The sequence below is a fragment of the Salvelinus namaycush genome, chromosome 39 (assembly GCF_016432855.1).
Source record: "Salvelinus namaycush isolate Seneca chromosome 39, SaNama_1.0, whole genome shotgun sequence".
NCBI classification, from domain to species: Eukaryota; Metazoa; Chordata; class Actinopteri; order Salmoniformes; family Salmonidae; genus Salvelinus; species Salvelinus namaycush.
In genome coordinates, this window is record NC_052345.1 from 2,567,680 (window position 1) to 2,577,264 (window position 9,585).

The 9,585-nt window shown below is 40.6% G+C and overlaps 1 long non-coding RNA gene across 1 annotated transcript; it reads right to left on the bottom strand.

Moving 5' to 3' along the window:
* Nucleotides 1-1,390: 1,390 nt before the first annotated feature.
* Nucleotides 1,391-5,388, bottom strand: LOC120033035. Its single transcript, XR_005473889.1, has 3 exons — nt 5,356-5,388; nt 3,555-3,632; nt 1,391-1,415 (listed from the first exon to the last, which is right to left on the bottom strand). It is a non-coding gene; the product is annotated as an uncharacterized LOC120033035 (long non-coding RNA).
* Between the last annotated feature and the right edge of the window lie 4,197 nt (nt 5,389-9,585).

The following is a 9,585-nucleotide window of genomic DNA, read 5'->3' on the forward strand; positions in this document are numbered from 1 at the left end:
CATTCTGGGCCTGACAGTAATATTCTCCTCTGTCCTCAGAGATGATGTTAGTGATGCTGTAACTCTGTCCTGATGCTTTTGCTGAGGTTACGTTCTTCTTGTACCAGGTGTATTTGTCCACAGGTGGGTTGGCATCACTGCTGCAGGTCAGAGTCACTGAACTGCCCTCCACTATTTCACCAGAGGGACTGACTGACACTGAGGTGTTCTTTGGGCCATCTGGTGGACAATATGTAACACATTGTTAATACATAGAGCTGTACATGAGGAGCATCATGGAACTTGGACTTCTGATTAAAATAAATGAAATATTAATATAAATATGTGTAACTTAGACATTAATGTAACAATACAGTGTTTGTGAAGTACTTGTAGTTCACTACAGTAGTGAGATGAGTACAATCATGGAACTTGGACATAGATTGAAATAATAGATAGATTTCCTATCTGTTCCACTGCAAATCAACACTAACCAATGATTGGATGATTTTGGAAGACTTTGAAACGTGTAACAGTCACACTCACACACTGCAGGAGAATTGATGCCTTTTACAGCACAGTAGAAGCTGTCTTCAGTTTTTAAGTACACTGAGTACGAGGGGGAGGAGGCCCCTTGTACAATCGTACTGTTCCTGTACCAGGTGTAGGTGGGGTTACCAGTCAGAGTACAGGTGGTGCTACAGGTCAGTGTCATTAACCACCATATAGTGGTCACCTTCACCTGCAGGTCTGGAATAGATAACATTAAAACCATCAATGACCTGTTGTCTAGTTCAAATGAGGCAGGAGTGGACATTCTCTAATCATCAATTCAGACATTCCTATTATACCATACATTTATATTTATATTATTTCTGTACAAATCAAGACAATTTTCCTGAACCAGTTAAACAGATCAACACTATATATAACATCACTGTACCTGTAACAGACAGAGTGAATAAACAGATCAATAATATATATAATATCACTGTACCTGTAACAGACAGAGTGATTAAACAGATCAATACTATATATATAATATCACTGTACCTGTAACAGACAGAGTGATTAAACAGATCAATACTATATATATAATATCACTGTACCTGTAACAGACAAGGTGACTCCAGGATCACCAGTATGCTTTCCTCCAGTCTGATCTGTTCTGAATCTAAACTTGTATTCAGCTGAGTCACTCTCTCTCAGGTCTGTGATTTTCAGGGTGTGGCCATTCATCCTATCGCTACGGTACGTCACACGACCTTTGTAGTCTGGGTCGTCTCTCAGATTTACAATTTTAGTGAACCAGAAGGTTGTTGTGACTGTACCACTGGGATATGTGTAAAAGCAGAACAGATCCACTGTTGACCCTTTCAAGGTACAGATACTCTGAGGGGTGTACGTCACACTCCAGCCATCCTGACCCAGTACCACTATAACACAGTCACAAAACACAATGGTATCATAATTAGGACAAGGTCTATTGGCTCACACTAACAGTAGGGTTTGTCTCCACTTTTTTGCTATAGTTGCTGAGTTGAGTGTGAATGGAAACCACAGATAAGCATCACTCAGTGAGTTGTGAAAAGATAACTATTTAAGTGAAGTAGAGACTCCTAACAGAACACATCAGAATAACATTATGAATCTTAACCTTTTAGAAATGTTTGTAGATTATTAACCTGTTGAGGACAGAGGGCGCTGTTTTCACTTTGGGGGAAAATCGTGCCCAATTTAAACGACCGCGTACTCAATTCTTGCTCGTACAATATATATACAATATGCATATTATTATTACTATTGGATAGAAAACACTCTGTAGTTTCTAAAACCGTTTGAATTATTCTGTGAGTAAAACAGAACTCATTTTGCAGCAAACTTCCTGACAGGAAGTGGAAAATCTGAAATCGATGCTCTGTTCTAGGCCCTGCCTATAAATGTCCTTGATATTTATTAGTATACATGCACTTCATACGTCTTCCACTAGATGTCGACAGGCAGTGAGAGAAGAAATGGAGTGTATAACTTGATCTGGGGTCGAATAAAAGCTCTCGGCATGACGTGTCACCAGTTTCCTGTTTTCTGGAGAGCGCGTGAAGGGACCTGGTTTTGCCTTCTGAAAAGCTGTCGTTATAGACGACTAATATCTCCGGCTTTGATTTTATTTGATACATGTGACAATATCATCGTAAAGTATGTTTTTTCAATATAGTTTTATTAGATTATTGAAATTTATTTGGGACGTTAGGCGTGTTGCGTTGTGTGCCTTTGTTCAGGAAGGAGAGCTTTGCGCTACTTTGCTAGCTTTCCGTGCTAATTGACTGGAGAAGAGGACATTCTAAAACCAAACAACGATTGTTCTGCACAAAGGACCCCTTGTACAACATTCTGATGGAAGATCGTCAAAAGTAGGACCCATTTTATGATGCTATTTCATATATCTGTCGAACATGTGAAATAGTCGTTTGCGCCCAGATTTTGGGTACTCTCTCGCTATAACTAAGCTGGATGTCGTAATTAAGTTATTTTTAGAATTCTAACACGGCGATTGCATTAAGAACTAGTGTATCTATCATTTCCTATACAACATGTATTTTCTAGTAACGTTTATGAATAGTTATTTGGTCAGAATAGTTGAGTGTCATAAAAATATCCGCACATTCTGGGAAAAAGATGCTACGTTAGCACAATGTATAACCACTGATTTCAGCTCTAAATATGCACATTTTCGAACAAAACATAAGTGTATGTATAACCTGATGTCATAGGACTGTCATCTGATGAAGGTTTATGAAGGTTAGTGAAAATTAATATCTTTTGCTGGTTTATTCGCTATCGCTAACGTGCCTATTGCTATCGCTAACGTGCCTTGATGAATGAATGCGGTAGTGTGGTAGGATATTGTAGTAAGCTAATATAATGCTATATTGTGTTATCGCTGTAAAACACTTAAAAAATCGGAAATATTGGCTGGATTCACAAGATGTTTGTCTTTAATTTGCTGTACACCATCGATTTTTCAGAAATGTTTTATGATGAGTATTTAGGTATTTGACGTTGGTGTCTGTAATTACTCTGGCTGCTTCGGTGCTATTTCTGACGGTAGCTGTGATGGTAGCTGCAATGTAAAACTGATTTATACCTCAAATATGCACATTTTTCGAACAAAACATAGATTTATTGTATAACATGTTATAAGACTTCATCTGATGAAGTTGTTTCTTGGTTAGTTTGGTTGGTTCTTGGTTAGTTAGGTTGGCTTTGTGCATGCTACCTGTGCTGTGAAAAATGTCTGTCCTTTTTTGTATTTGGTGGTGAGCTAACATAAATATATGTGGTGTTTTCGCTGTAAAACATTTTAAAAATCGGACATGTTGACTGGATTCACAAGATGTGTATATTTCATTTGCTGTATTGGACTTGTTAATGTGTGAAAGTTAAATATTTCTCAAAAATATTTTTTGAATTTCGCGCTCTGCCTTTTCAGTGGAATGTGGGAGGAGTTCCGCTAGCGGAACCCCGGTGACAGACAGGTTAAACAAACCAACTAAAAGATAAGAATGAGACCATACCTGCTACAGACCAGAGAAAGACCACCAACACACTTCCTGCTGTTCTCAAGGCCATTGTTGCATCTCCCACCCTGCAGTCTTAGAAACATAAACAACAACTCACTCTATAGCTGGTGAAGAACTCCATCTGACACTTTGAAGTATAAACTGTAAATGGGGTACCGTGCCTCATTATTGGTATTGAACCAGGCTCACATTGTGTTGTGTTGTATTGTGCTACAGACGTGTATCTTAATTTGATCACTCTTTTGTTGTAGAGAATTTTCCTGCTTCCTGGAAATGCAAACTTGTAGTGTATTCAAGGTTTATGTGTGTATTCATCATTGTCTTGGTCAGTTATTGTTTCCATGTCCGTTGGTCTTGTGAGTACCTGTGCTTTGTTGCTTTGGCTTTCGTGCTACGTGTATTGTGTACTTGTTATTACGTGTCTCGCCCCGTGTATTATGTGTCTCGCCCCGTGTATTATGTGTCTCGTCCCGTGTATTGTTGTGTCTCGTCCCGTGTATTATTACGGGTCTAGTCCCGTGTATTATTACGTGTTTCTTCCCGTGTATTACGGGTCTCGTCCCGTGTATTACGTGTTTCTTCCCGTGTATTACGTGTTTTAGTCCTGTGTATTTATTAGGGGTTTTACCTGGCTGTTTTGTTTGGATTTCATCCCTGTGTTTTGGGCTTTGTCCCCAGTGCCTTTTTATGGCAGGTTGTATTGTTTGGTGGACTATTAAAACCTCGTATTACGTATTCCTGCGCCTGTCTCCTGTCATTTATACAATGTGACACTAACGTTTGTAATTTAAAATGTCAGACTTGATTTTCCCTAACAGACTGTAAACCACCACATTAATTATAATCCACATAATAATTCACTTTTCCTGTTGCTGCAGGAATATTAAGATCCTACGTCTGTATACGGTTCTGTGAATACTGTCTATTGCACTGTAAACACATTTCTACATTGATTGTTCTGAAACTTTTATTGTCAGAACCTCAAATATAGGAGGATAAATGTTCAATCCTCTATGGTCCGTCAAGCTGTACAGCAGCCTAAAGACTGACCACCAGTTTCAATGATAGCTCCTATCCCCAAGCTGTGAGGCTAATCAGCAAGTGGCTCACACACACACAGTCTTGTACAACTAACCCTGTGGGGACACAATTCAGTCCTGTTCACAATCCTATTTTCCTTTACCTTAACCCCAAAACCTACTAACCCTAGCTCCTAAACCTAATTCTAACATTAATTTAAAACTTAACCCTAAACCCCCTAGAACTTGCATTTGCTCTTGTGGGGACTAACAACATTTTTGTCCATTTACTATTCTTGTGGGGACTTCTGGCCGATAATGCTCACACACGGAGACCATCTGTAGGAGAGACCATGTGTAGGGAAGGCAAATAAGCCCATGGAATCTGTATCAAAGTCTAGAGAGCTGGTTAAGGATGTAGCAAAGATAAAACACACATCCTACACAGTATAGATGTCAACCCTACTCCCTATCAGTCTGGTCCTGAAGGGCTCTCAGCTAAATCAACTGTGTCACACGCAGATACACACTTAGGCCCACATACACACACACACTGCAGTGCTACAATGTTTGTCTGCATGTCTTTTTTACCCTGGTTAATCATCTCATCACTATGTAGATCAACACTCCTACACTGAGACACTTTATGAATACTGGCCCTGATGTAACAACCAAAACACAGATCAAAACAGAAGAAGTAGTAAAATGATACAAGTATATGACTAAAAAAAAAAAAAAAAAAAACTATATTTCAAGATATTGTCAAGAGTACTTACAGAGTGAAGTGAAAGGGAGAGGTTTTGTACAGTGAGTCAACATACTGACAGTTAGCGTGAATTCTGAAGTTGACACGTATTTAACTGTCCTCTCCTTCCTCTTTAAGACATTAACATGGATGATGACCAGACCAGTACATCAGAAAAAGGGATGTTCCTGTATTTCAATAGAAATTGTGCAACAGATTGCATATCTACTTGCCTTTCTTCATTTGAGGAGTGGAACTACATTTTATAAATTATCTAAATGTTTCAAATTTTCAATGTGATATTTTGACTACACAGAGAACCATTTAAACAACGTGTCGACTACAGAGGGCTTGATGTGGTTGCTAGATGATTTCTGACACAACTGCAAGCCCTCTAAACTATTTAGAATGTTTACAATTTCTTATGTGTTGCCTTGTCCTTCTGAGTTCTGTATATACAGGTCAATGTTCCAAGATGTCATTCAATTAGAACCCATTCCATTTAAACCCCATAACCATCAGATGAATCAAAGTAGTACTGAAGGTTCCACTGTTCTAGAATGAAGCTCTACCTACTGGCATCTCAACATTACTGCAGTGTTCTAGACCAGAGCTCTCCCTACTGGCATCTCAACAGTACTGCAGTGTTCTAGACTAGAGTTCTCCCTACTGGCATCTCAACATTACTGCAGTGTTCTAGACTAGAGGTCTCCCTACTGGCATCTCAACATTACTGCAGTGTTCTAGACGAGAGCTCTCCCTACTGGCATCTCAACATTACTGCAGTGTTCTAGACTAGAGCTCTCCCTACTGGCATCTTAACATTACTGCAGTGTTCTAGACTAAAGTTCTCCCTACTGGCATCTCAACATTACTGCAGTGTTCTAGACTAGAGCTCTCCCTACTGGCATCTCAACATTACTGCAGTGTTCTAGACTAGAGCTCTCCCTACTGGCATCTCAACATTACTGCAGTGTTCTAGACTAGAGCTCTCCCTACTGGCATCTCAACATTACTGCAGTGTTCTAGACTAGAGCTCTCCCTACTGGCATCTCAACATTACTGCAGTATTCTAGAGTAGAGTTCTCCCTACTGGCATCTCAACATTACTGCACCATCCTAATAATGTCCTCAATAATGTTGGACTACTAACAATATTACAAACTGACATTATATAAGATAGAATGGTGAAACACAACACTGGCTACTACTTGACAAAGTCAGTTAAGCAAACGCATACTGTTGAAGTACAATATGCCACTATCATATTCTGTTACACTGTTGGCCCTTCTGTACAATAGAGGAGGATGGTGGGCAGAGACATAGGAGGAGAGGCTCATTGTAATGGCTGGAATAGAATTATGGGATATCGTTCCATTTATTCCATTCCAGCCATTACAATGAGCCCGTCCTTCTATATATCTGCCCACCAGCCTCCTCCGTTGTACAGTACCGGTAGTAGCAGAGGGATCAGTACCATCATCACCATTGTGATTCTGTGTTGACTGTATAGGCTAATGTAGCCTGTTACCATATATAGGCTACTGTAGCCTGTTGTCCATGTGTAGGTTAATGTAGCCTGTTGTCCACGTGTAGGTTTATGTAGCCTGTTATCAATATATAGTCTAATGTAGCCTGTTGTCCATATATGGTCTAATGTAGCCTGTTGTCCATATATAGAGTTGATGTCGGAAGTTTACATACCGCTTAGCCAAATACATTTAAACTCAGTTTTTAACAATTCCTGACATTTATTCCTAGTAAAAATACCCTGTCAGGTCAGTTAGGATCACCACTTTATTTAAAGAATGTGAAATGTCAGAATAATAGTTGAGAGATTGATTTATTTCATCACATTCCCAGTGGGTCACAAGTTTACACACACTAAATTAGTATTTGGTAGCATTGCCTTTAAATAGTTTAACTTGGGTAAAACGTTTTTGGTAGCCTTCCTCAAGCTTCCCACAATAAATTGGGTGAATTTTGGCCCATTCCTCCTGACAGAGCTGGTGTAACTGAGTCAGGTTTGTAGGGCTCCATGCTCGCACACGCTTTTTCAGTTCTGCCCACAAATTTTCTATGGGATTGAGGTCACGGCTTTGTGATTGCCACTCCAAAACCTTGACTTTGTTGACTTTAACTTTCTGACTGTGTTGATGTTGCTTTAATATATACACATTTCCCTTCCTCATGATGCCATTTATTTTGTGAAGTGCACCAGTCCCTCCTGCACCAAATCAACCCCACAATATGATGTTGCCAACCCTGTGCTTCACGGTTTGAATGGTGTTCTTCAGCTTGCAAGCGTCCCCCTTTTTCCTCCAAACATAACAATGGTCATTATGGCCAAATTGCTCCCAAGGATGAACCAGACTTGTGGAGGTCTACAATTTGTTTTCTGAGGTCTTGGCTGATTTCTTTTGATTTTCCTATGATGTCAAGCAAAGAGGCACTGCGTTTGAAGGTAGGCCTTGAAATACATCCACAGGTACACCTCCAATTGACTCAAATTATGTCAATAGCCTATCAGAAGCTCCTAAAGCCACGACATCATTTTCTGGATTTTTCCAAGCTGTTTAAAGGCACATTCAATTTAGTGTATGTAAACTTCTGACCCACTGGAATTGTGATACAGTGAAATAATCTGCCTTTAAACAATTGTTGGAAAAATGACTTGTCATGCACAAAGTAGATGTCCTAACCGACTTGCTAAAACTATATTTGTTAAGTGAATGTAAACTTCCGACTTCAATTGTAGTCTAATGTAGCCGGTAGTCCAAATATAGTCTAATATAACAGGTTGTCCATGTCAAATCAAATCAAATCAAATTGTATTTGTCACATACACATGTTTAGCAGATGTTAATGCGAGTGTAGCGAATTGCTTGTGCTTCTAGTTCCGACAATGCAGTAATAACCAACAAGTAATCTAACCTAACAATTCCACAACTAATACCTTATACACACAAGTGTAAAGGGATAAAGAATTTGTACATAAAGATATATGAAAGAGTGATGGTACAGAACGGCATAGGCAAGATGCAGTAGATGGTATAGAGTACAGTATATACATATGAGATGAGTAATGTAGGGTATGTAAACATAAAGTGGCATAGTTTAAAGTGGCTAGTGATACATGTATTACATAAAGATGGCAAGATGCAGTAGATGATATAGAGTACAGTATATACATATACATATGAGATGAGTAATGTAGGGTATGTAAACATTATATTAAGTGGCATTGTTTAAAGTGGCTAGTGGTACATTTTTACATAATTTCCATCAATTCCCATTATTAAAGTGGCTGGAGTTGAGTCAGTATGTTGGCAGTGGCCACTAAATGTTAGTGGTGGCTGTTTAACAGTCTGATGGCCTTGAGATAGAAGCTGTTTTTCAGTCTCTCGGTCCCTGCTTTGATGCACCTGTACTGACCTCGCTTTCTGTATGATAGCGGGGTGAACAGGCAGTGGCTTGGGTGGTTGTTGTCCTTGATGATCTTTATGGCCTTCCTGTGACATAGGGTGGTGTAGGTGTCCTGGAGGGCAGGTAGTTTGCCCCCGGTGATGCGTTGTGCAGACCTCACTACCCTCTGGAGAGCCTTACGGTTGTGGGCGGAGCAGTTGCCGTACCAGGCGGTGATACAGCCCGACAGGATGCTCTCGATTGTGCATCTGTAGAAGTTTGTGCTTTTGGTGACAAGCCGAATTTCTTCAGCCTCCTGAGGTTGAAGAGGCGCTGCTGCGCCTTCTTCACAACGCTGTCTGTGTGGGTGGACCAATTCAGTTTGTCCGTGATGTGTACACCGAGGAACTTAAAACTTTCCACCTTCTCCACTACTGTCCCGTCGATGTGGATAGGGGGGTGCTCCCTCTGCTGTTTCCTGAAGTCCACAATCATCTCCTTTGTTTTGTTGACGTTGAGTGTGAGGTTATTTTCCTGACACCACACTCCGAGGGCCCTCACCTCCTCCCTGTAGGCCGTCTCGTCGTTGTTGGTAATCAAGCCTACCACTGTAGTGTCGTCCGCAAACTTGATGATTGAGTTGGAGGCGTGCATGGCCACGCAGTCGTGGGTGAACAGGGAGTACAGGAGAGGGCTCAGAATGCACCCTTGTGGGGCCCCGGTGTTGAGGATCAGCGGGGTGGAGATGTTGTTACCTACCCTCACCACCTGGGGGCGGCCCGTCAGGAAGTCCAGGACCCAGTTGCACAGGGCGGGGTCGAGACCCAGAGTCTCGAGCTTGATGACGAGTTTGGAG